Source organism: Nelumbo nucifera, chromosome 8 (genome assembly GCF_055504915.1).
Source record: "Nelumbo nucifera cultivar China Antique chromosome 8, China Antique-T2T, whole genome shotgun sequence".
Lineage (NCBI taxonomy): Eukaryota > Viridiplantae > Streptophyta > Magnoliopsida > Proteales > Nelumbonaceae > Nelumbo > Nelumbo nucifera.
The window spans coordinates 17,842,488-17,869,913 of NC_142656.1; the positions used below are offsets into that span (position 1 = coordinate 17,842,488).

Sequence of the window (27,426 nt, forward strand, 5' to 3'; positions counted from 1 at the left end):
TAAGGCTGTGTTTGGTTGCAATGCAAACAAATTTGTACTGATGCATAACTATGGCAATGCATAGGGTTGTAAGTTGGGCCTGGTTAGGTCGGGTTGAGGCCAACCCTAGCCCTACCCGATGTTCTAAACCCCCAACCCTAACCCTAACCCTAATCTAATCCGATCTTCAACCCGACTTACTCAACCTTAACCCTAACCCTAACTAATTCCTTCAACCCTAACCCAACCCGATGTCAACTTCAGGTTGGGTTGGACTCGGGTTGGGGCCCAACCAACCTTCCCGTGCCTTAAAATCTAGTAGAAAAATAAGTGTTTATTTATCATGAGTTATGACTTATGATAGAATTTTTCTCAAAAATATAAATTCATGAAATCAACAATAATGAAACATAAAATTATGGAAATAAAATCACAAATAACAATTCATAGGATCAAGCAAATAATTTGAATCAATTTGATAAGTCACACATAAAAATTACAAGACAAAAGGAAAAGACAAGTAGTCAAATACCAATGAATAACTTAAAGAAAGGCATGATAGTATGTAGGGGGGCTATACAACTATCATGCATCTAAACAAATCAGTGTATGTTATATATATATGACATGTAGTAGACTAGTAGTCTAGTACTATAGGGGGTCGGGTTCAAGAATTTCAACTCTAGTCTCTACCGTTTAATTCGAGAAAAAACAGCTTATTTTAAGAGCTAAGCCTATGTGGTGTGTTACTACAAATAATTCTCCTGTTTTGGGCTTTTGGTACATCCATTTAGTCACTTACTAGGCTTGTTTGATTCACAGGAATAGAGGTTTCGAATCGGAATTAGAATGGGCTATTCTGATTTCAACTGTTTAGTTGAGCGGAATTAGAATCTTATTCTTATTCATGCTGGAATGACATTCTCTCATTTTAGGGAATAACCATTCCCTACCCCTCTTGGGCATGAAATCCCATTCCTGCTGATTTTAATTTTCATTCCTATTCCTATCTAAATCAAACAGATGGAATAGATCATTCCAATTCTGATTCCGATTCCGATTCCGAAGAATTTTGATTTCAATTCTGGCTGCCAACCAAACGGACCCTTAAGCCCTTTACTCCTTTAGCAGCTCTGAAGTCTTTATAAAGTCTGTCTTTGATTTCATTATGCATCCATGAATTGACTACATAGAAAAAAAGTTAATTTCTTGATTCCAAGCAATTAGGGGTCACGGTCCAACCGGTTTCAGAATATTTTTATTTGATCTAAAGTTTTCAGATCTCTTTGATAATCTTTATTTACACATCCCAAGTCCCAACATGAGGGAAACTAAAATAATTAGAAAGCAGATCATAATTGAGCAGACCTGTAATTAATCGATCAAAAATTCATACAATCACACCATGACACCCAACCTCAGAAAAAATATTCAAACAAGTTTCTTAAACATGGGCTAATTATCAAGCTGCAACTAGCCATGGCAGACTTTTAGGCAAGATCAAGCAACATAATTAACATGGAAAGCACGAGCACAAGAATAGACTGAACAGAAGGCCTGAAGAGTAGTCAACAGCAAGAGAAGAATAGTTGCTACAAGTGTAAGCAACTTCCATGAACCAAACACATACTTTTTCATAAACTTGCTTGCCTTCACCTTCCACCTACCATTGTAATACTTGTTAACATCTTCAATGGTTTTGTCAAGGAACAGAACTCTGGTTAATCTAATAGATTTGCTCATCCCGTTCCACAGTTTAGCAACCTCTCTGTCGCTCTTCAAACGGTTCACTATGATCCCCTTCTCTCTAAGCAACTTCACATCCTCTACTGTGTCGATTATCCCATTCATCAATTCAGTATAACGTGTAAAAACTAATGGCCCTGATGCAGAAGAAGCTTCATATGCAACTAAGTTTCGCATCATAACCTCTGTGTTGACGTCCAAACTGATAGTAGGGAGGTAGAGGGAAGTGGTCTTTTCGTCGAAACCAACAGTTGTGATGTTGCCATTAGTTTTGCAGAAATTTACTCCAGAATTGTGGAGCTCAGATACTGAAGGAATCATAATCTCCTCAACCAGAGGATGTTTCTCGATCTTCTGAGACCTCAAACTTTCATTGTCTGGTTTGATCGTCTCTTTATCTTGATGAGAAACAAAAAATTTGTCGATGGGTTCTTTTATGATGGAAATTCCAGGCAGGTTGGGAATCATCTTCCATGGTAATGCAAATATTAGTTTAATGGGTCTTAAAAGCAGGATTTTCTCAAGCAAACGCACCATGCCTATGTTGAAAGCAGATATCAACTTCCAAATCTCAGACAAGAGCTGTTTAATGTTGCTAGAACTCGAGTCCGATCCTTCTTCAACCTTGGTCTCTTCGTTTTGCTCGTTTTCTTCGCAGTCGAGTACTTCTTGTGGCTCATCGGAGTTGGGAACGATGACACGGTACAAAAGATCAAGCAGGTGTGCATGCTGAGATACTTGGAGAAGAGAGAAATTCTCAGTTTTCAGTGGGGAGAGTTCTTTACACAGACCCATGAGAATGAAAGACAATAAATCATCGGCAACATCTGGTGAAGAGCATTGGAAGCCCAAGATCTTCCTCAATGCAAACATGGGAATTTGATTCTCAAGCATCGTGATGTCTCTGAGAATGGCGTTATGGGCCATTTTCCTTCCTGCACAGTCGACCAAGTGCGTGATGGTTTGCGGATGATAGTAACAGTAAAAAAACAGTAAAATATATAATAGAAAAGAGAAAAAAGAGCTTAGTAGATCGAGAGAAAAATTCTGTAGACGTATTCTGTTGTTTCTCTAGATATCCGAAAAGTACAGAAGAGAGGATTTTATAGTAGACGGAGTGGGTGAAGGTGAACCGACTTACATTGAACGAAGACTGTCATTGACTCACCTTGGGAGCAGAATGACTAACTTTGGAATTACCTGACTTTGAAAAATGCAACGACGCACATTGGAATGTAGCAACTTTAAAGAGAGCTTTACTGTTCTTCGAGAAAACTGATTCAATGATTCTCGGAAATGTGAAGCAACATTCAATACTCCTCCTTGGTGCACATTTCAGCAATTCCAATCATGTCTCGTAACACTTCGAACTTGTCTTTTAGTAGAGCCTTTGTGAATATGTCAGCTAACTATTCATCAGTTTTGCAATGCCTGAGTTCTATTTCTTTGTTTTATTTAGCTCCTCTGATAAAGTGATACTTGATGCCAATATGTTTGGTTCTGCTGTGAAATATGGGATTCTTTGCCACTGCAATAACTGATTTGCTATTGCAGCATATTTCAGTAGCACCAACTTGTGGTTCCCCCATATCATCAAATATCCTTTTGAGCCATATAGCTTGGCTCGTTGTTATTGCTGCTGCAATATATTCTGCTTCAGCTGATGATTGGGCAACTGTTGCTTGCTTCTTTGAAACTCAAGAAAATATCCCTGATCCAATTGTGAAAGCATAGCCAGATGAACTTTTCATGTCATCTACCGAACCTACCCAGCCACTGTTTGTGTAGACAATGAGCTTAGAGTCATGTGTGACTCTATACCAAATTCCATAGCTCTTTATACCTTGTAGTGGCTAAAAGGATTCGAACACACATCTCATTGTAAAAGAAAACGACCATCAAACCATATGGCCTATTATATCAATTCGTTTTGTTTAAGACGTATAACAAATATAAGATAATAAGACCTTCGCCCTACTTCTTTTATGAATTATGAATTAAAAAGTTCTTATTCCAAATAGGCCATTAGCATGTTCACTTCGTGAATTTTCAGGTTAACGTGTAAGTAATTGTAGGGAAATTATTGGAGAGAAACTGGAAAGAAAACTGCCACGTGTGGGTGTGTTCCCTTTTGATTCCAAGCAACCCCCATCTCCAAAAATATTTTTCAGATTTTTTTGAATTTTTGGTAATTTTTAGTGATTAAAAACTAATATCTTTCTCAAAAAATTTATTTTAATTAATTTTATCATTTTTCGATCCTAACTAATGCCACGTGTCAAGTGTAAGACCAATCTAAGCCGTACATCTCAAGATAACCCACCCAGTATGATTTTTCAAAAAAGTGATGTTTCCTCCTACCAGAGTCCCAAAAGCTTAACGTACTCTTTGGGGGGGGGGGGGATTCCCCTAGGGGGCGACATTGGTGAGATGCTCGGTTTCCGAATAGATTCCGTTTGATTCGATACCCATTATATACCATTGAAAGGTTCGGATTTGGTGTTTAATAAACGTTGAGCGTGATCCGACTCAATAGATCCAAAATGTTAGTGGGGAATCCGGATCTAAGCATTCGCTTGAAATATACATAATTTTAAGTAAAAGGGCCAACCCAATATAAAATAATTCGAAACATTGTCTCATTTGGCATACTTTTTACTGTTATAAGGCATAGAATTAGAGTTCAAAACTCCAAATATATATGTTATAACTTATTATATAAGGTGAAAATAAAGTGACATGTAGTGGCTAAAAGGATTCGAACACACATCTCACAGTAAGAGGAAACGACCATCAAACCATATGGCCTATTATATCAATTCGTTTTGTTTAAGACGTGTAACAAATATAAGATAATAAGACCATCGCCCTACTTCTTTCATGAATTACGAATTAAAATGTTCCTATTCCAAATAGGTCATTAGCATGTTCACTGGGTGAATTTTCAGGTTAAACGTGTAAGTAATTGTAGGGAAATTATTGGAGAGAAACTAGTAAGAAAACTGGTAAGAAGCTGGTATGTAGTTGTGGGGCCCAGGCGTGCACTGGCTCGGGCGTGCGCACGTTCACGGCGGGGTGCGTGCGCGCGCTCGCGGCGGGGTGCGTGAGCGTGCGCGCGGTGGGCTGCGTGAACTGCCATGTGTGGGTGTGTTCCCTTTTGATTCCAAGCAACCCCCATCCTCCAAAAATATTTTTCAGATTTTTCTCAATTTTTGGTAATTTTAAGTGATTAAAAACTACTATTTTTCTCAAAAAAATTATTTTAATTTATTTTACCATTTTTCAATCCTAACTAATGCCACGTGTCAAGTGTAAGACCAATCTAAGCCGTACATCTCAAGATAACCCACCCCAGTATGATTTTTCAAAAATGTGATGTTTCCTCCTAGTAGAACCCCAAAAGCTTAACGTACTCTTTGGGGGGGGGGGGGGGGGGGCGCCATTGGAGAGATGCTCGGTTTCTGAATGGATTCCGTTTGATTCGATACCCATTATATACCATTGAAGGGTTCGAGTTTGGTGTTTAATACACGTTGGTCGTGATCCGACTCATTAGATCCAAAACGTTGGTGGTGACTCCGGATCTAACCATTCACTTGCAATATACATAATTTGAAGTAAAAAGGGCCAACCCAATATAAAATAATTTGAAACATTGTCTCATTTGGCATACTATTTACTGTTATAAGGCATAGAATTAGAGTTCAAAACTCCAAATATATATGTTATAACTTATTATATAAGCTGAAAATAAAGTGCCATGTAGTGGCTAAAAGGATTCGAACACACATCTCACAGTAAGAGGAAACGACCATCAAACCATATGGCCTATTATATCAATTCATTTTGTTTAAGACGTGTAACAAATATAAGATAATAAGACCTTCGCCCTACTTCTTTCATGAATTACGAATTAAAATGTTCCTATTCCAAATAGGCCATTACCATGTTCACTTGGTGAATTTTTAGGTTAAATGTGTAAGTAATTGTAGGGAAATTATTGGAGAGAATCTGGTAAGAAGCTGGTATATAGTTGTGGGGCCTAGGCGTGCACTGGCTCAGGCGTGCGCGGGGGGATGCCTGCGTGCACGAGCAGCGGCTGCGTGCGTGCGCACGCGGCTTGCTGCGTGAACTGCCATGTGTGGGTGTGTTCCCTTTTGATTCCAAACAACCCCAATCCTCCAAAATTATTTTTCATATTTTTCTCAATTTTTTGTAATTTTTAGTGATTAAAAACTAATATTTTTCTAAAAAAATTTATTTTAATTAATTTTATCATTTTTCAATCCTAACTAATGCCACGTGTCAAGTGTAAGACCAATCTAAGCAGTACATCTCAAGATAACCCACCTAGTATGATTTTTCGGAAATGTGATGTTTCCTCCTAGTAGAGCCCCAAAAGCTTAACGTACTCTTTGGGGGAGGGAGGGGGCGCCATTGGAGAGATGCTCAGTTTCCGAATGGATTCCGTTTGATTCGATACCCATTATATACCATTGAAGAGTTCGAGTTTGGTGTTTAATACACGTTGGGCATGATTCGACTCATTAGATCCAAAACGTTGGTGGTGACTCCGGATCTAACCATTCGCTTGCAATATACATAATTTTAAGTAAAAGGGCTAACCAAATATAAAATAATTTGAAACATTGTCTCATTTGGCATACTTTTTACTGTTATAAGACAAAGAATTAGAGTTCAAAAATCCAAATATATATGTTATAACTTATTATATAAGGTGAAAATAAACTGCCATGTAGTGGCTAAAAGGATTCGAACACACATCTCACAGTAAGAGGAAAGAACCATCAAACCATATGGCCTATTATATCAATTCATTTTTTTTAAGACGTGTAACAAATATAAGACAATAATACCTTCGCCCTACTTCTTTCATGAATTACGAATTAAAATGTTCCTATTCCAAATAGGCCATTACCATGTTCACTTGGTGAATTTCCAGGTTAAACGTGTAAGTAATTGTAGGGAAATTATTGGAGAGAAGCTGGTAAGAAGCTGGTATGTAGTTGTGGGGCCCAGGCGTGCACTGGCTCGGGCGCGCGCCGCGGTGTGACGGTTCAGCACAGGCTTAGCCTTGCCTACGCTTGGCAGGCTTACGTTAGGGACATGCCTGTCATTTTCGCCTGTAAGATTTTTGGGAGAACTGATGTCATCTTCAGGCAAACCACCAAAAGCTTAACGTACTCTTTGAGGAGGGGTGGTCGACCTCTTTGGGTGCCTATCCTTGGCACTCCAAGACCTTCATCCCCTTGCGGGGCGGCCCTGGTTAACGACTAGCATGGCTACTAGGGTTCCTCATGGGCGCACACTTGCTCATGGGGACAGTGTTGGACCGGCACTGTGCTACCGATACTCAAGGGAGGCTTGGCATGCGGGCCTGGCTCAAGCATGTCCCTTCACCTCGCCAGCCCCTTGCCCAAGCTGATTGAGCTATCTCGTTGCCCCTAGCGGACGGGTGTGTTCCGGCCCAAGCGGTTGCCTATCATCATGGCACACAGGTGCCTGTCATCATCGGCATACAGGAGACCCTTCACATCGGTGCTAAGTCACCTCTTCGGCGCATGGTCGCCTTCCATTATGGTTGTCCCCCTTTAGAACGTAAGCGGCGCCTCCCATGGACCGGTCTGAGACAGGAGAGTGCCCCAGCCATTGAACTTGAGGTCATGATCCAGTGCTACTGACTTTGGTGGAGCCATCCCATCGGGCAACTCCTAGCCTCTAAGTGCATAAAGGCTTGTCCTGGCCTGCCTTCGCCGCACGGGTTTCTTCCGCTGTAGAACTACCCCCGTGACAGTTGGTATCAGAGCAAGTTGGCTAATTGCAACAGCAGTTGGTTTTCAGTAGATTAGCCTAGAGCCAGTTGAAGCGGTCATTTCGACAAGCAGCATTTTGTGGGGTGCGGTCTCTAGGCACTTCCACCCAGGATCGAGTAGATTTCAAATCAGGCCTGGTAAGAGGCCATTTAATAGTTCGTGTCCCCATTCCAATGACATTAAAATAGCTTCCCTTGCGGTTGCAAACGCGATGGTCGCTATCCTCATGCGGTGGCAGACGCGTGAGCCTTGATAGGAATGTGGGTACACTACTCGGGCAGATTGTTCATCAGGCCTATCAAGAGGCCATTCAATGTTTGCATTCCCATTCCAATGACCCTAAAACAGCTTCCCTTGCGGTTGCAGACGCATTGGTTGTTGTCCTCATGCGGGGGCAGACGCGTGGGCTTTGTTAGGAATGTGGTTATGCTAGCCGTTGGAGCATGGCGGCCCTACACCGGCAAAGTATCAGGTGGACATGCTCAGTTTTCAGGTTGAATACTTGCAGTAGCAGAAGCTCATCACAAGGCGAGTGCATGTTCGGAAACTCATGGGTAAAAGTTGCCACACTCGCGTTTGAAGCGGTTAGATCTCCTTGAGGCAACAGCAGTGGGGCCCCCTCGGAGCAAACATGTAGCCTGAACCAGCGAGGTGAAGCGTAGTTTCGAGGGCCGTGAGAGCATAAGCCATGACTAGGTTTGAGTAACCCGCATAGGGCGAGGTGAAGACCACAGGCCCGCATGGTGAAAGGGTACACCCAGCATCCATCGCCAACAGTAGGAGTAGACCTATCAACGTGTTCGGTAGCATCACTGAAAAGCTACCAAGAAGACGGTTGAGCCTTGAGGTAAGATGATACATGGGGCGGACCTCTGCGAAGCACCACACACATTTCTTTGAGGGCCCTTCTTTCACAGTTCAACGGCATAGCCATTGCGCGGTTTGAGTAACCTCGACACTGGGGGTGAAGTCCAGGCAGGCCGACATGGTGAAATGGTTCCGTCCCCATAAATGGACACCAATATAGGCAAGACCCGGGTTGGCCAGGCGAGCCCTGGAACTGGCTGAAGAGTGGATGGCGTGGGACTCAAACGCCCATTCACGGAAGGAGTCATTGTCGAGGACGACAATGAATTGAGTGGGGGAGCCTATGACGGTTCAGCACAGGCTTAGCCTTGCCTACGCTTGGCAGGCTTACGTTAGGGACATGCCTGTCATTTTCGCCTGTAAGATTTTTGGGAGAACTGATGTCATCTTCAGGCAAACCACCAAAAGCTTAACGTACTCTTTGAGGAGGGGTGGTCGACCTCTTTGGGTGCCTATCCTTGGCACTCCAAGACCTTCATCCCCTTGCGGGGCGGCCCTGGTTAACGACTAGCATGGCTACTAGGGTTCCTCATGGGCGCACACTTGCTCATGGGGACAGTGTTGGACCGGCACTGTGCTACCGATACTCAAGGGAGGCTTGGCATGCGGGCCTGGCTCAAGCATGTCCCTTCACCTCGCCAGCCCCTTGCCCAAGCTGATTGAGCTATCTCGTTGCCCCTAGCGGACGGGTGTGTTCCGGCCCAAGCGGTTGCCTATCATCATGGCACACAGGTGCCTGTCATCATCGGCATACAGGAGACCCTTCACATCGGTGCTAAGTCACCTCTTCGGCGCATGGTCGCCTTCCATTATGGTTGTCCCCCTTTAGAACGTAAGCGGCGCCTCCCATGGACCGGTCTGAGACAGGAGAGTGCCCCAGCCATTGAACTTGAGGTCATGATCCAGTGCTACTGACTTTGGTGGAGCCATCCCATCGGGCAACTCCTAGCCTCTAAGTGCATAAAGGCTTGTCCTGGCCTGCCTTCGCCGCACGGGTTTCTTCCGCTGTAGAACTACCCCCGTGACAGTTGGTATCAGAGCAAGTTGGCTAATTGCAACAGCAGTTGGTTTTCAGTAGATTAGCCTAGAGCCAGTTGAAGCGGTCATTTCGACAAGCAGCATTTTGTGGGGTGCGGTCTCTAGGCACTTCCACCCAGGATCGAGTAGATTTCAAATCAGGCCTGGTAAGAGGCCATTTAATAGTTCGTGTCCCCATTCCAATGACATTAAAATAGCTTCCCTTGCGGTTGCAAACGCGATGGTCGCTATCCTCATGCGGTGGCAGACGCGTGAGCCTTGATAGGAATGTGGGTACACTACTCGGGCAGATTGTTCATCAGGCTTATCAAGAGGCCATTCAATGTTTGCATTCCCATTCCAATGACCCTAAAACAGCTTCCCTTGCGGTTGCAGACGCATTGGTTGTTGTCCTCATGCGGGGGCAGACGCGTGGGCTTTGTTAGGAATGTGGTTATGCTAGCCGTTGGAGCATGGCGGCCCTACACCGGCAAAGTATCAGGTGGACATGCTCAGTTTTCAGGTTGAATACTTGCAGTAGCAGAAGCTCATCACAAGGCGAGTGCATGTTCGGAAACTCATGGGTAAAAGTTGCCACACTCGCGTTTGAAGCGGTTAGATCTCCTTGAGGCAACAGCAGTGGGGCCCCCTCGGAGCAAACATGTAGCCTGAACCAGCGAGGTGAAGCGTAGTTTCGAGGGCCGTGAGAGCATAAGCCATGACTAGGTTTGAGTAACCCGCATAGGGCGAGGTGAAGACCACAGGCCCGCATGGTGAAAGGGTACACCCAGCATCCATCGCCAACAGTAGGAGTAGACCTATCAACGTGTTCGGTAGCATCACTGAAAAGCTACCAAGAAGACGGTTGAGCCTTGAGGTAAGATGATACATGGGGCGGACCTCCGCGAAGCACCACACACATTTCTTTGAGGGCCCTTCTTTCACAGTTCAACGGCATAGCCATTGCGCGGTTTGAGTAACCTCGACACTGGGGGTGAAGTCCAGGCAGGCCGACATGGTGAAATGGTTCCGTCCCCATAAATGGACACCAATATAGGCAAGACCCGGGTTGGCCAGGCGAGCCCTGGAACTGGCTGAAGAGTGGATGGCGTGGGACTCAAACGCCCATTCACGGAAGGAGTCATTGTCGAGGACGACAATGAATTGAGTGGGGGAGCCTATGACGGTTCAGCACAGGCTTAGCCTTGCCTACGCTTGGCTGGCTTACGTTAGAGACATGCCCGTCATTTTTGCCTATAAGATTTTTGGGAGAACTGATGTCATCTTCAGGCAAACCACCAAAAGCTTAACGTACTCTTTGAGGAGGGGTGGTTGACCTGCTTGGGTGCCTAACCTTGGCACTCCTAGACCTTCATCCCCTTGCGGGGCGGCCCTGGTTAACGGATAGCATGGCTACTACGGTTCCTCATGGGCGCACACTTGCTCATGGGGACAGTGTTGGACCAGCACTGCGCTACCGACACTCAAGGGAGGCTTGGCATGCGGGCCTGGCTCAAGCATGTCCCTTCTTATTGTCACTCCCCCAAAAGCTTAACGTACTCTTTGAGGGGAGGTAGGTAGTCGAGTGAGCTCATAAGCGTGTAAAGGTTAAGCACGAGATCCCCTCAACACTGTACTGTGTGCTTGTGCTTGCCACTGATTATTGCAATACAAATAGCCTTTTGCTAATTCGTGTTCCATCTTGTTGCCTTTTTGTGTGATTTTGCTTTGTTGCGTAGGCTTACTCGCCCCTTTCGAGTGCCGCACGGGGCCCCAACGATTACCCCCGTGACAGTTGGTATCAGAGCAGGAGCTCTTTTTAAGCCATTCAACCCGCGACGTGAGTGATAGCATGAAGCACAACAGGGACTTCGTGGAGATCGAGCATGGACTCTCCACAGCCCATGAGGCCGATGATGCGCCTGCCGATGACATCGGCAAGGATAAGGAACCGAAGGCCAACAAACATGAGAAATCTTCCAACAAGCATGCAGCCGTTGAGTTGCGCATGCTACGTTGCGAAGCCACCGTAGGTGAGATGCGAGACTCGATAGACGAGCTGCATCAAAACATGGAAGCCATGGACAACACACTGGTCGAGATTGAAGGTTGCTTGAGTGGAGTCATGGACGAGGTCCGAGACATAATCAATGGCACGCTCAAGCAAATTTGCAGCACGCTCAAGCAAATTTGCAGCACTGCGCCAGCAAGAAGCAAGCTCCTCCAACTCGTAGGTCCAAGACAGGCTTGATAGTTTTCAAGCCCAGCTCGATGAGATTAAGAACGAGTGGGCAATGTGGAGAAGAAGCACCTCCACATCAATGGCCGTCCAGGCCCAACTAGATGAAATGAGAGCGGAGTGGGCCTCAATGAAGTCCGTCGCACGTTCCTCCTCCGAAACCCAAGCTCAATTAGAGGAGCTCAAAGCAGAATGTGCAATCCTGAAGAGGGCCGTCGCTAATCTAGCCAGCACTTCCTTTACACATACTCCCTCCCACATTAAGATTAGGGAGCCAATCCCCTATTCGGGTACCCGCAATGCACGAGAGCTCGACAACTTCCTGTGGCAAATGGAACAGTACCTTGCCGCCGCCAACGTGACTGATGAAATGACTCAGGTACGTACTGCTACTATGTATTTGACTGATGTCACTATGTTGTGGTGGCGCAGAAGGTGTGTCGATATAGAACGCGGTACGTGCATTATCCGTACCTGGGTTGACTTTAAAAGAGAGCTGAAGAGACAGTTCTACCTAGAGAATGTGGAATACCTCGCTCATCGCAAGATGAAGACTCTCAAGCATGGCGACTCCCTCCATGACTATGTCAAAGAGTTTTCAGCCCTCACATTAGAAGTCACCGATATGTCAGACAAGGACTTATTGTTCAACTTCATGGATGGTCTAAAGCCTTGGGTTGAGCCCGAGCTCCAACGACGCAATGTTCAGGACCTTGCCTCCGCCATGGCCGTGGCCAAACAACTTAGTGAACAGAGATTGTCGGATGACGAAGGAAGCAGACCAGCCAGCCCGCGTACCACATATTTGAGTGGGGGAGATGGACAACCCAATCCTCCGAAAGAGAAGCCACCCTTCAGCCACAAACTAGTCGAGCACCACAAGGGGAAGCAGCCACAAGGAAGTCAAAGCTACTACAACAACAGATATCAAGGGAGACCAAGCCATCCTCCCATTTGCTACATTTGTGGGGAGGAGCACTTCACCAGAAATTGCCTAAAGCGAGTAAAGCTAAATGCCCTCATTGCCAAGCTAAGTGATGATGAGCAGAGTGATGGGGAACGGAGTACCCCGGCGCCAAGAGTGGGCGCCCTCCAACTTTTCAATGCCATGATGAAGAAAGGGGCTACCTCCAAACAGCCCTCCTTAGTCAGAGGTATGTTGATGTAACCATTGGTGGGAGGCCAAAAGAGACTTAACTTGGCCATTTCCAAAGAGCCTAGCTGGCTCAAAGCAGTTAACACCAGTGCCAAACCTACTGAAGGCATGGCCCGTCGAGTAAGACTACAACTCGGCACCTGGGATGGAGAGATTGACCTCTCTGTCGTCCACATAGATGATTTTGATGTTGTCCTTGGAATGGACTTCATGATACAGGCAAAAGCAGCACCGGCGCCTCACCTCGACACCCTGATGATCTTGGACGAGTAGTCACCTTGCATGGTTAACATGATCGCCACCGCCAGCACCAAGAAGAAGCACGTCTCTGCCTTACAATTCCAACACCACCCTCTACCATTGTTGGCAGAGAGATGTACAACAATCACCATTGCAACCAGAAGTGATCACAGCAACTCTGGGAAGAAGTCAGCGCCAGTGCCAGTGCCAACGTCAGTACCAGTTCCGCCACAACAACAGAAGAGGAAGCCACCTTTGCAGCAGAAGCCGCACACACCCACAACTGGTGGGCCCAACAGAAGACCCAAGGCCGTGTCAAACTTTGCCCACACCTACTACCACAACCACTGGGGAGAGCGAGTGCCACCCGAGCCATTTAGGGGCCACATTCACATCATCCCTCAAGATAAATCCCGTAGTAGCATTGCGAGTCACCCTTGGGGAAAAATGCATGAGAACCAACACCCTAACAATCCAAAATATCATTTTGACTTAGCCTTGGCCACCAACTTTCCTACCACCATTAGGAACAAGTCAAAATCCTACCATGAAGCAGCCAAGCAGGGACATAACTTAGGGACTAGCCATAGGTTTTCCCACCATCAAGAACATCAACTAGCAATCTACCCAACCTACTATCTGGGCCTTGGAAGAAACCCGGTTCGTTGAGTAGTCGAAGAACCTTCTTTCACCAACAACAAGTTCAATCCTCAAGCAGAAGCTAATCTTCAAGGACGAAGACTGAATTGAGTGGGGGAGACTATAACAAGTGTTCTCTTCGCCGCGCCGTCAAGTGCCATCCACCGTACCTACAGCTGCCACTCCAGCGTCCAAGTGTGTGTCATGGGTGGGCTAAACATGTACTTTTGTATGGGGACTGCCAATGGCATTATTGTAATATTGTAGTACGCTTTTTCATCTTTTTGATGCTTCTTATTGTCACTCCCCCAAAAGCTTAACGTACTCTTTGAGGGGAGGTAGGTAGTCAAGTGAGCTCATAAGCGTGTAAAGGTTAAGCACGAGATCCCCTCGACACTGTACTGTGTGCTTGTGCTTGCCACTGATTATTGCAATACAAATAGCCTTTTGCTAATTCGTGTTCCATCTTGTTGCCATTTTGTGTGTGCTTGCTTTGTTGCGTAGGCTTACTCGCCCCTTTCGAGTGTCGCACGAGGCCCCAACGATTACCCCCGTGACAACGTGTCATGTGTTAGACCAATCTAAGCCGTACATCTCAAGATAACCCACCCCAGTATGATTTTTCAAAAATGTGATGTTTCCTCCTAGTAGAGCCCCAAAAGCTTAACGTACTCTTTGGGGGGGGGGGGGGAGTTCCCCTGGGGGCACCATTGGAGAGATGCTTGGTTTTCGAATGGATTCCGTTAGATTCGATACCCATTATATACCATTGAAGTGTTCGGGTTTGGTGTTTAATACACGTTGGGCTTGATCCAACTCATTAGATCCAAAACGTTAGTGGTGACTCCGGATCTAACCATTCGCTTGCAATATACAGAATTTTAAGTAAAAGGGCCAACCCAATAAAAAATAATTCAAAACATTGTCTCATTCAGCATACTTTTTACTGTTATAAGGCATAGAATTAGAGTTCAAAACTCCAAATATATATGTTATAACTTATTATATAAGGTGAAAATAAAGTGCCATGTAGTGGCTAAAAGGATTCGAACACACATCTCACAGCAAGAGGAAACGACCATCAAACCATATGGCCTATTATGTCAATTCATTTTGTTTAAGACGTGTAACAAAGATAAGATAATAAGACCTTCGCCCTACTTCTTTCAAGAATTATGAATTAAAATGTTCCTATTCCAAATAGGCCATTACCATGTTCACTTGGTGAATTTTCAGGTTAAACGTGTAAGTAATTGTAGGGAAATTATTGGAGAGAAGCTGGTAAGAAAACTGGTAAAAGCTGGTATGTAGTTGTGGGGCACAGGTGTGCACTGCCTCGGGCGCGTGGCGGGGTGCATGCGTGCGCGCGCGTCGGGCTGCCTATGCGCGCGAGCAGTGGCTGCGTGCGTGCGCGTGCGGCTTGCTGTGTGAACTGCCATGTGTGGGTGTGTTCCCTTTTGATTCCAAACAATCCCCATCCACCAAAATTATTTTTCATATTTTTTTCAATTTTTGGTAATTTTTAGTGATTAAAAACTAATATTTTTCTAAAAAAAATTATTTTAATTAATTTTATCATTTTTCAATCCTAACTAATGCAACGTGTCAAGTGTAAGACCAATCTAAGCCGTACATCTCAAGATAACCCCCCCCCCAGTATGATTTTTCAAAAATGTGATGTTTCCTCCTAGTAGTGCCCCAAAAGCTTAACGTACTCTTTGGGGGAAGGGGGGCGCCATTGGAGAGATGCTCGGTTTCCGAATGGATTCCGTTTGATTCGATACCCATTATATACCATTGAAGGGTTCGGATTTGGTGTTTAATACACGTTGAGCGTGATCCGACTCATTAGATCCAAAACGTTGGTGGTGACTCCGAATCTAACCATTCGCTTGCAATATACATAATTTTAAGTTAAACGGCCAACCCAATATAAAATAATTTGAAACATTGTCTCATTTGGCATACTTTTTACTGTTATAAGGCATAGAATTAGAGTTCAGAACTCCAAATATATATGTTATAACTTATTATATAAGGTGAAAATAAAGTGCCATGTAGTGGCTAAAAGGATTCGAACACACATCTCACAGTAAGAGGAAACAACCATGAAACCATATGCGCTATTATATCAATTCGTTTTGTTTAAGACGTGTAACAAATATAAGATAATAAGACATTCGCCCTACTTCTTTCAAGAATTACGAATTAAAATGTTCCTATTCCAAATAGGCCATTACCATGTTCACTTGGTGAATTTTCAGGTTAAACGTGTAAGTAATTATAGGGAAATTATTGAAGAGAAGCTAGTAAGAAAACTGGTAAAAGCTGGTATGTAGTTGTGGGACCCAGGCGTGCACTGCATCGGGCGCGCGGCGGGGTGCGTGTGCGTGCGAGCAGCGGCTGCGTGCGTGCGTGTGCGGCTTGCTGCGTGAACTGCCATGTGTGGGTGTGTTCCCTTTTGATTCCAAACAACCCCAATCCTCCAAAATTATTTTTCATATTTTTCTCAATTTTTGGTAATTTTTAGTGATTAAAAACTAATATTTTTCTAAAAAAAATTATTTTACTTAATTTTATCATTTTTTAATCCTAACTAATGCCACGTGTCATGTCTTAGACCAATCTAAGCCGTACATCTCAAGATAACCCACCCCAGTATGATTTTTCAAAAATGTGATGTTTCCTCCTAGTAGAGCCCCAAAAGCTTAACGTACTCTTTGGAGGGGGGGGGGGGGGGGGGAGTTCCCCTGGGGGCGCCATTGGAGAGATGCTTGGTTTTCGAATGGATTCCGTTAGATTTGATACCCATTATATACCATTGAAGTGTTCGGGTTTGGTGTTTAATACACGTTGGGCGTGATCCAACTCATTAGATCCAAAACGTTAGTGGTGACTCCGGATCTAACCATTCGCTTGCAATATACAAAATTTTAAGTAAAAGGGCCAACCCAATAAAAAATAATTCAAAACATTGTCTCATTCAGCATACTTTTTACTGTTATAAGGCATAGAGTTAGAGTTCGAAACTCCAAATATATATGTTATAACTTATTATATAAGGTGAAAATAAAGTGCCATGTAATGGCTAAAAGGATTCGAACACACATCTCACAGTAAAAGGAAACGACCATCAAACCATATGCGCTATTATATCAGTTTGTTTTGTTTAAGACGTGTAACAAATATAAGATAAGAAGACCTTCGCCCAACTTTTTTCATGAATTACGAATTAAAAAGTTCCTATTCCAAATAAGCCATTAGCATGTTCACTTGGTGAATTTTCAGGTTTAACGTGTAAATAAATGTAGGGACATTATTGGAGAGAAACTGGTATGTAATTGTAGGTCCAAGGCATGCACTGGCTCGGGCGTGCGCGGGCACGGGCGTGCACGCGCAGTGGGGTGCATGCGTGCGCACGCGGCGGCTGTGTGCGTGCGCGTGCAGCGGGCTGCGTGAACTGCCTCGTGTGGCTATGCTGTGGTGTCCCCATAGTGTGTGTCATGGTGCAAATGGTTACTGTGGTGCCTCCACATGCGGTGACCAATATTAGAAAACACTAAAGTACTGTGGTGTGCATTAAACGACGTGTTAACACTATGTGTAGTGTTTTGTACTGTTGTACTGACAGAGCTGTAACACACCAGGTATTGTTTAGAACCCTACTACACCCACCTACACACATCGTGTCTAGTGTAGTGCTGTAACACTACCACTTGTGTTAAGTGCACCAATTCCACCTTTGCATAGTGTGTAATTTACAACCCTACTACAGCATTAACACAGGGCGCAAGTGGGTGTGCGTCGTAGTGGATGTGCTGACACTGCACACAACACCCCATGCTGCATCATTTTGCACTGGGTGTGCACACCGCAAGTGGTGCCTCATGTTGTGTGTCATGGTGCAAGGGATGTGCACACCCACATTGCACTTGTGACCATTGTTGCTCTTTCAACATATCACCCATACACACCCCCATGTCACCGCTTTGGTTGACAGTCGCAAGCTTGTCTTTGTACACCTTTGTTGAATGAGACTAGCTCATCTTTTCATAAAAGTAGTGTAGGAGTGTTCCCTTTTGATTCCATGCAATTCCATTTCCACAAAATAAATTTTTTCAATTTTTTTATAATTTCTAGAAATTAAATATTTGTGAAAAACCATTTCTATCAATACTTTTTTGGCATAAACCAGCTAATTTTGGTGCACAAAGTTTTTTGCAGGTGTTCCAAGCAACCCCCATCCTTCTAAATTATATTTTCATATTTTTCTCAATTTTTGGTAATTTTTAATGATTAAAAATTAATATTTTTCTCAAAAATTTTATTTTAATTAATTTTATCATTTACATCTCAAGATAACCCCAGTATGATTTTTCAAAAAAGTGATGTTTCCTCCTACTGAGCCTCAAAAGCTTAATGATGTTTCCCCTGGAGGCACCATTGGAGAGATTCTTGATTTCTGAATGGATTCCGTTTGATTCGATACCCATTATATACCATTGAAGCGTTTGGGTTTGGTGTTTAATACACGTTGGGCGTGATTCGACTCATTAGATCCAAAATGTTAGTGGTGACTCCGGATCTAATCATTCACTTGCAATATATAGAATTTTAAGTAAAAGGGCCAACCCAGTATAAAATAATTCGAAATATTGTTTCATTAGGCACACTTTTTACTGTTATAAGGCATAGAATTAGAGTTCAAAACTCCAAATATATATGTCATAACTTATTATATAAGGTGAAAATAAAGTGCCATGTAGTGGCTAAATGGATTCGAAAACACATATCATAATAAGAGGAAACGACCATCAAACCATATGACCTATTATATCAATTCGTTTTGTTTAAGACGTGTAACAAATATAAGATAATAAGACCTTTGCCCTACTTCTTTCATGAATTACGAATTAAAATGTTCCTATTCCAAATAGGCCATTAGCATGTTCACCTGGTGAACTTTCAAGTTAAACGTGTAAGTAATTGTAGGGAAATTATTGGAGAGAAGCTGGTAAGAAAGCCGGTAAGAAGCTGGTATGTAATTGTAGGGCCAAGACGTGCACTGGCTCGAGCATGCACGGGCGCGCGCGTGCACGTGCGACGGGGTGCGTGCGTGCGCACACGGCGGGGTGCGTGCGTGCGCGCGCGGTGGGGTGCATGTGTGCTCGCGCGGTGGCTGCGTGCGTGCTCGCGCGGCGAGCTGCATGCGTGTGTGCGTGGCGGGCTGCGTGAACTGCCACGTGTGGCTGTGCTGTGGTGCCCCCGTAGTGTTGTATGGTGCAAGTGGTTACTATGGTGCCTCCACATGCGGTGACCAATATTAGAAAACACTAAACACCCGTGGTGTGCGTTAAACGACGTGTTAACACTACGTTTAGTGTTTTGTACTGTTGTAGTGACAAAGCTGTAACACACTGTGTAGTTGTTTACAGCGCTACTACACCCACCTACACACACCGTGTCTAGTGTAGTGTTGTAACACTACCACTTGTGTTAGGTGCACCAATTCGACCTTTACAACCCTACTACACGATTAACACCGGGCGCAAGTGGGTGTGCATCGTGGTGTGTGCTGACACTGCACACAACGCCCCATGCTGCATCATTTTGCACTGGGTGTGCACACCCACATTGCAAGCGGTGCCTCATGTTGTGTGTCGTGGTGCAATGTATGTGCTCACCCACAATGCACTTGTGACCATTGTTGCTCTTTCAACATAGCACCCATACACACCCCCATGTCACCGCTTTGGTTGACAGTCCCAAACTTGTCTTTGTGCACCTTTTGTTGCATGAGACTAGCTCATCTTTTCATAAAAGTAGTGTGCGAGTGTTCCCTTTGATTCCATGCAATCCCATTTCCACAAAATAAATTTTCCCAATTTTTTATAATTTCTAGAAATTAAATATTTGTGAAAAACCATTTCTATCAATACTTTTCGGCATGAAACCAGCTTATTTTGGTGCACAATTTTTTTGCAATTGTTCCAAGAAACCCCCATCCTCCAAAATTATTTTTTCAGATTTTACACAATTTTTGGTAATTTTTAGTGATTAAAATTTAATATTTTTCTCAAAAATTTAATTTTAATTAATTTTATCATTTTTAAATCCTAACTAATGCCACGTGTCAAGTGTAAGACCAATCGAAGCCGTACATCTCAAGATAACCCCAGTATGATTTTTCAAAAAAGTGTTGTTTCCTCCTAGCAGAGCCCCAAAAGCTTAACGTACTGTTTGGGGGGGGGGGTTCCCCTGGAGGCGCCATTGGAGAGATGCTCGGTTTCTGAATGGATTCCGTTTGATTTGGTACCCATTATATACCATTGAAGGGTTCGGGTTTCGTGTTTAATACACGTTGGGCGTGATCCGACTCATTAGATCCAAAACGTTAGTGGTGACTCCGGATGTAACCATTCGCTTGCAATATACAGAATTTTAAGTAAAATGGCCAACCCGATATAAAATAATTCGAAACATTGTCTCATTTGGCACACTTTTTACTGTTATAAGGCATAGAATTAGAGTTCAAAACTCCAAATATATATGTTATAACTTATTATATAAGGTGAAAATAAAGTGCCATGTAGTGGCTAAAAGGATTCGAACACACATCTCATAGTAAGAGGAAACGACCATCAAACCATATGGCCTATTATATCAATTCATTTTGTTTACGACGTGTAACAAGTATAAGATAATAAGACCTTCGCCCTACTTCTTTAATGAATTACGAATTAAAATGTTCCTATTCCAAATAGGCCATTAGCATGTTCACTTAGGAAACTATTGGAGAGAAGTTGGTAAGAAGCTGGCATGTAATTGTAGGGCCAAAGCGTGCACTGGCTCGGGCGTGCGCGCGCGGTGGGGTGCTTGCTCGCGCGGCGAGTTGCATGAACTGCCACGTGTGGCTGTGCTGTGGTGCCCCCGAGATGTGTGTCATGGTGCAAGTGGTTACTGTGGTGCCTTCACATGCGGTGACCAATATTAGAAAACATTAAACTACTGTGATGTGTGTTAAAATGACGTGTTAACACTACGTGTAGTGTTTTGTACTGTTGTAGTGACAGAGCTATAACACACTGTGTAGTAGTTTACAGCCCTACTACACCCACCTACACACATCGTGTCTAGTGTAGTGCTGTAACACTACCACTTGTGTTAGGTGTCCAATTCCACCTTTGCATAGTATGTAATTTACAACCCTACTACACGATTAACACTGGGCACAAGTGGGTGTGCATCATGGTGGATGTGCTGACACTGCACACAACGCCCCATGCTACATCATTTTGCACTGGGTGTGCACACTCACATTGCAAGCAATGCCTCATGTTGTGTGTCATGGTGCAATGTATTTGCACACTCACAATGCACTTGTGACCATTGTTGCTCTTTCAACATATCACCCATACACACCCCCATGTCACCGCTTTGGTTGATAGTTCCAAACTTGTCTTTGTGCACCTTTTGTTGCATGAGACTAGCTCATCTTTTCATAAAAGTAGTGTGGGAGTGTCCCCTTTTGATTCCATGCAATCCCATTTCCACAAAATAAATTTTCCCAATTTTTTATAATTTCTGAAAATTAAATATTTGTGAAAAACCATTTCTATCAATATTTTTCGTCATGAAACCAGCTTATTTTGGTGCAAAAATTTTTTTGCAGGTGTTCCAAGCAACCCCCATCCTCCAAAACTATTTTTTCAGATTTTTCTCAATTTTAGTGATTAAAAATTAATATTTTTCTCAAAAAATGTATTTTAATTTATTTTATCATTTTTCAATCCTAACTAATGCCACGTGTCAAGTGTAAGACTAATCTAAGCCATACATCTCAAGATAACCCCAATATGACTTTTCAAAAAAGTGATGTTTCCTCCTGGCAGAGCCCCAAAAGCTTAACGTACTCTTTGGGTGGGGGGGGAGGGGGGGTTCCTATATAAGGTGAAAATAAAGTGCCATGTAGTGGCTAAAAGGATTCAAACACACATCTCATAGTAAGAGGAAACGACCATCAAACCATATGGCCTATTATATCAATTTGTTTTGTTTAAGACGTGTAACAAATATAAGATAATAAGACCTCCACCCTATTTCTTTCATGAATTACGATTTAATATGTTTGGTTCTGCTGTGAAATATGGTATTATTTGCCTTTGCAATAGCTGATTTGCTATCGCAGTAGATTTCAGTAGCACCAACCTGCGGTTCTCCCATGTCATCAAATATCTTTTTGAGCCATGTAGCTTGGCTCATTGTTATTGTTGTTGCAATATATTATGCTTCAGCTAATGATTGGGCAAGTGTTACTTGATTCTTTGAAGCCCAAGAAAATATCCTTGATCCAATTGTGAAAGCATAGCCAGATGTACTTTTCATGTCATCAACCGAACCTGCCAAGTCACTGTTTGTGTAGCCAATGAGCTTAGAGTCATGTGTGACTCAGTACCAAATTCTATAGCTCTTTGTACTTTGCAAATATCTCAGTATTCTTTTAGCTCCTCCATGGTCGACTTGACTTGGATTCTGCATGAATCTTGATAGTAAACTAACTGCATACATGATATCTAGTCTTGTAGCAGTTAAATAGAGAAGACTTCCAATCATACTCTGAAATTGTGATTCATTTGCCTTTGGTGAGCCATCTTCCTTTTTGAATGCTTTAGTGTTGTCTAATGGGGTGGAGACTGTTTTGCACCCCTCCATTTTGAATTTCTTCAAAAGAGTTTATGTATACTTCTTTTGTGAGATGAAAGTCCCTACTTCTTCTTGAGTTATTTCAATTTCAAGAAAATAGTGCATTAGGCCCAAATCAGTCATCTCAAAAGTCTTCATCATGTCTTTTTTAAACTTCTTGACCATCTTCTCATTATTTCCAGTATAAATGAGATCGTCAACCTATAAAGAAACAATGAGAGTGTCATTTGTACCTTGAGTCTTGATGTAGAGTATTGGCTCATTATAGCTCCTCCTGAATCCTTGCCCCAAGAAGTAATTGTCGATTCTGTTGTACCAAGCTCGTGGAGCTTGTTTTAAGCCATATAATGCCTTATTTAATCTGAGAACTTTGTCTTCTTGTCCTTGCACCACGAACCCTTGAGGTTGCTCCACATAGATTTCCTCCTTAAGATAGCCATTGAGGAATGCAGATTTTACATCAAGTTGAAAAGTTTTTCATTTCTTCTGTGCAGCTAGTGCTATTAATGCCCTGATTGTGTCAAGGCGAGCAACTGGAGCAAATATCTCATTGTAGTCGATACCATATTGTTGTGAGTATCCTTTGGCAACTAGCCTTGCTTTAAGCTTCTGGGTTGAGCCATCTGAGTTAAGCTTTGTCTTGTAGACCCACTTAACTCCAATAGTGTCTTTGTCTTGTGGACGATTCACAAGCTCCCAAGTCTCATTTTTTTCGATCATTTTTATCTCTTCATTCATAGCTTTTCTCCATTTTTCTTCCTTAAAAGCTTCTTGAAAGCTTTCTGGTTCTATGATCATCAAGTTGCATGTTTCATATATTTCCATTAAGGATTTAGTTCGCCTTGGTGTTGAGTCCGGAGTAGACTGTGAAACTTGTTCCGGTTCCGATTGTGTTGGCGAATTGATTTGATCACGATCTTCTTCAATTCTTTGACTTGGTAATAGAGGCAAGTTGATAGTCTTTTTTTCAACTTTTTTTGTCTCCCAATTGTATGCAGCATCCTCATCGAAGCTTATGTCTCGACTAATTATGAGTTTTTCTTTCCTTAAGCTATAGACTCGATAGCCTTTTGATTAAGTGCTATAGCCTAAGAAAATTCCTTTCTCAGTCTTCTCATCCAGTATGCCTCTTTTCTCTTGTGGGACATGTGTGTAGCATATGCATCCGAAAACTCTGAGATGCTTTGTTGATGGCTTTTGCCCACTCCAAGCTTCAATTGGTGTCCTATCTTGCACAGCTTTTGTAGGACATCTGTTGAGTAGATAGACAGCAGTGCTTACTACCTCTGCCCAGAAAATTTTGGGAAAACCCTTTTCCATGAGCATGGCTCTTGTAGTCTCCATAACTGTTCAATTTTTTCTTTCGGATACTCCATTCTGTTCTGGAGAGTACCCAATTGTAAGTTCATGCTCTATGCCTTCATCTTCACAGAACTTGTTGAATTCATTATAAGTATATTCTTTGCCTCTGTCACTTCTTATGGTCTTAATGTTGTGACCACTTTGCTTCTCAACACGAGCTTTGAATTTTTTAAAAATATCAAAAACCTGCGATTTTTCTCACAAAAAATAAACCCATGTCATTCTACTATAATCATCAATGAAGAGGATGAAATACCTGTTTTGATTATTTGACGGAGTACGCATTGGACCACAAACATCTGTATGAATTAACTCCAATGGCTCTTTGGTTCTCCAAGCTTTGTCGGATGGGAAGGGTTGTCGATGTTGTTTTCTGAGCATACACCCTTCACAGACATTGTTGAACTCCTTGATAGCTGGAAAGTCACGCATCATGTTCTTCTAGTGAAGAAACCTTAATCCAGGGAAATTAAAGTGTCTGAATCTTCTATGCCATAGCCACGACTCGTCCACTTGTGCTTGCATTGCTATATAACTTGCATCTTTCCATTGAATGGGGAAGCATCTGTTTTCTGTCATTTTTGTTTTTGCAATTTCAAGGAACTTGTCTTGCTTATCATAGATTGTGCAAGAATTTCCCTCAAAATGTAAAGAGTAACCTCTTTCTATCATTTGGCCCACACTAAGTAGATTTTGATCAATATTGGGGACCAAAAGTACATCATTTATGTATTTCTTGCCTTGTTTGGTGTCAATAACAATGGTGCCTTTGCCGGCTGCTTCCATGAAGTCGTCGTTACCAATTTTGACTTTTGTCTTGATTTTATCAAGACTATGAAAGATACTTTCATTTTTAGTTATGTGGTTACTGCACCCACTGTCAAGATACCAAGTATCATTTTTTTCTTCTATTGCAGAATGACAAGCATAAAAGAGATTATTTTCCTCATTTTTCTTTTCTAAAAAATTAGCTTTATGGGTTTTCTTGAATCTACAAACTTTTTCAACATGGCCAAATTTTTTACAGTTATGGCATTGTGGTTTTCCTTTAAACCAACAATCTTTCTCCAAGTGGTTTCTCTTCTGGCAAATACCACATGAAGAATACTTGTCATTATTTTCTTTTGGTTTTCCTTGTGACTTTCTCCCACCAGCTTTTGGTTTTTGAGACCACAGATTAACTTTAGATTGAAAGGCAGCTTCAACCGAATTTTCATTCTGCCTATCACACCTATTTTCATATGTCTCGAGAGAGCCCATTAATTCAGTTGGTGATAGTGTTTCTAGATCTTTTGTTTTTTCTATCACCGAAATTATTGCATCATATCTCTCTGTACAAGAGATTAGAATTTTTTCGACTATTTTCTTGTCAGAAATAGTCTCTCCATAGGCTCTCATTTGATTTACTATTTCTTTTATTCTAGAATAGTAATCATTTGTAGTCTCATTATCCTTCATCTTAAGATTTTCAAAATCCCTTCTAAACTTCTATAATTTAACAGTGCATACTTTGACAGATCCTTGAAACTCCTCCTACAGTGTATCTCATGCTTTTTTTGCAGTTGATGCGCCCATAATTCGAGGAAATATCTCCTCAGCCATTGCTTGCTGCAAGCAGAATAGTGCTTGACAATCTTTTTGTTGATTCTCTTCATAGATCTTCTTTTGATTTGCTGAAAGAGTAGAGATGTCTTCAGCAATGCAGAATCCTTCCTCAACGATTCTTCATAAACTTTGTGACCGAAAATAGGTCTTCATTTTGATGGACCAGAAGTCATAGTTTTCTCCATTAAAGATTGGAAGAGAAAGGGTGGAAAAATTGGCTTCTGCACACATACTGTTTAGAAGAAATCACGCCCAAGAGATTGATCGAACGAGCTCTGATACCACTGATGGTTTGTGGATGATAATAACAGTAAAAAAATAGTAAAATATATAATAGAAAAGAGATAAAAGAGCTTAGTAGATCGAGAGAAAATTATGTAGATGTATTCTGTTGTTTCTCTCAGATATCCGAATCAGTACAGAAGAGAGGATTTTATAATAGATGGAATTGGTGAAGGTGAACCGACTTACATTGAACGAAGACTGTCATTAATTCACCTTGGGAGCAGAATCGACTAACTTTGGAATTACCTGACTTTGAAAAATGTAACGACGCACATTGGAATGTAGCAACTTTAAAGAGAGCTTTACTGTTCTTCGAGAAAACTGATTCAATGATTCTGGGAAATGTGAAGCAACATTCAATAGTGCGGTATCCTTGAGGAAGTACTCTTCTGGGTCATGCCATCTTTCTCTGCATAAATCTGAAGGAACTCCAGCAAGAAGCAGGCATCAACGGCCATATCCAGGCTAGAGTCTCACCGTCAACATCCAAGTATCTGTGGTAGTGGGAACGGATCCTGGTTTCATGCTTCATGAGTTTGGTGATCAAGTCTTGGAACTTAAGACTCTGGAGTTGCTTTTGGGTCCTCTTGTCTGCAGCCAGCTTGTATCTCTCCATCTCGTAGAGCTCTGGACGCCAGTGGTGATACGGGCCTAGAGCGACTAGTTGTGGGACGTAGGCTTCTGGGTTGGTGGAGATTAGAGTTTTGGGCACGTTGAAGATGCAAACAGGGATGCCGCTCTCATCTTCAACATCTTCATCGAGGATCTGACGGATTTGGATGACCCAACGCTCATCACGGCTGGAATTTGAATTCAAGGCCATGGTAAACTGTGTAGACATGTTCATGGATGGTCTATCTATCTTCTGTTGGTCTCTGGCTCTGGCGTGAGAGTTTGAAGTTCTCTGTGAAGTGAGCCAGTGGTCATGGATGGAATGTAAAATTAAGATGGAGCTAGCTGTTTATAGAATGAAATAAGCAATTAATCAACATTTAACATTCAGTTGTTTTACTCATTTTTCACGTTTAGTTACAAGCTTTCTTTTGTAAGAGTCCAATAATGGATCCCTGCTGGTCATTAAACACTCTTGGTCGGTAAGATATTGAAATCCACCGTGGGAGGGACAGCGATATTTCATTTGTTATTTCCCGGTTTTTTATCTGGATTTGCGTTGAAAGGTTCAAAGGTAGAGTAGTATATATATATATATAGATAGATAGATAGAGAGAGATTGTATTCACAGTCAATATAAATGTAAGACTACTTATAGTTATAAACTTGTGTATTTTGTTTTTGTTATGAAATCAATTACAAATTTAAAGGGCTAGACAGGGGCCGATCAAAATGGACATGGGCATGGGTCCAATTAATAATAAATGATTTTATTAGTCGTCGTAATTTAACAATGGATTTGACATCAGACTAGAATGACGAAACTAGATTTATGTAGTGGACCCATATAATTAGAATAAGGCTCAGATGATGATGTAAATAAAATAATTATCTTTTTAATAAAATTTAAGGTGGCTGCGCCTCCACCTTGAATAAATTTTGAAAAATCAATTAAAAAACAAAGGCTGTGTTTGTTTGATTTCGGTGGAGAAATGATCAATGTGAAATTCAATCGATGGAAAAACCAATTAATGGGTTTAAAATTTTAATGGACCATTGGAGGTTTTTTTATATGATAAATTGATGTAAATCGATGTACATTTACATCAATTATTGATAGAAAAGTTAGCCGATTAGATGAT

At 42.4% G+C, this 27,426-nt stretch overlaps 1 pseudogene; it reads right to left on the reverse strand.

Annotated features, from left to right (window-relative positions):
- Positions 1–1,343: 1,343 nt before the first annotated feature.
- Positions 1,344–27,000, reverse strand: LOC104592659 (putative UPF0481 protein At3g02645; annotated as a pseudogene).
- Between the last annotated feature and the right edge of the window lie 426 nt (positions 27,001–27,426).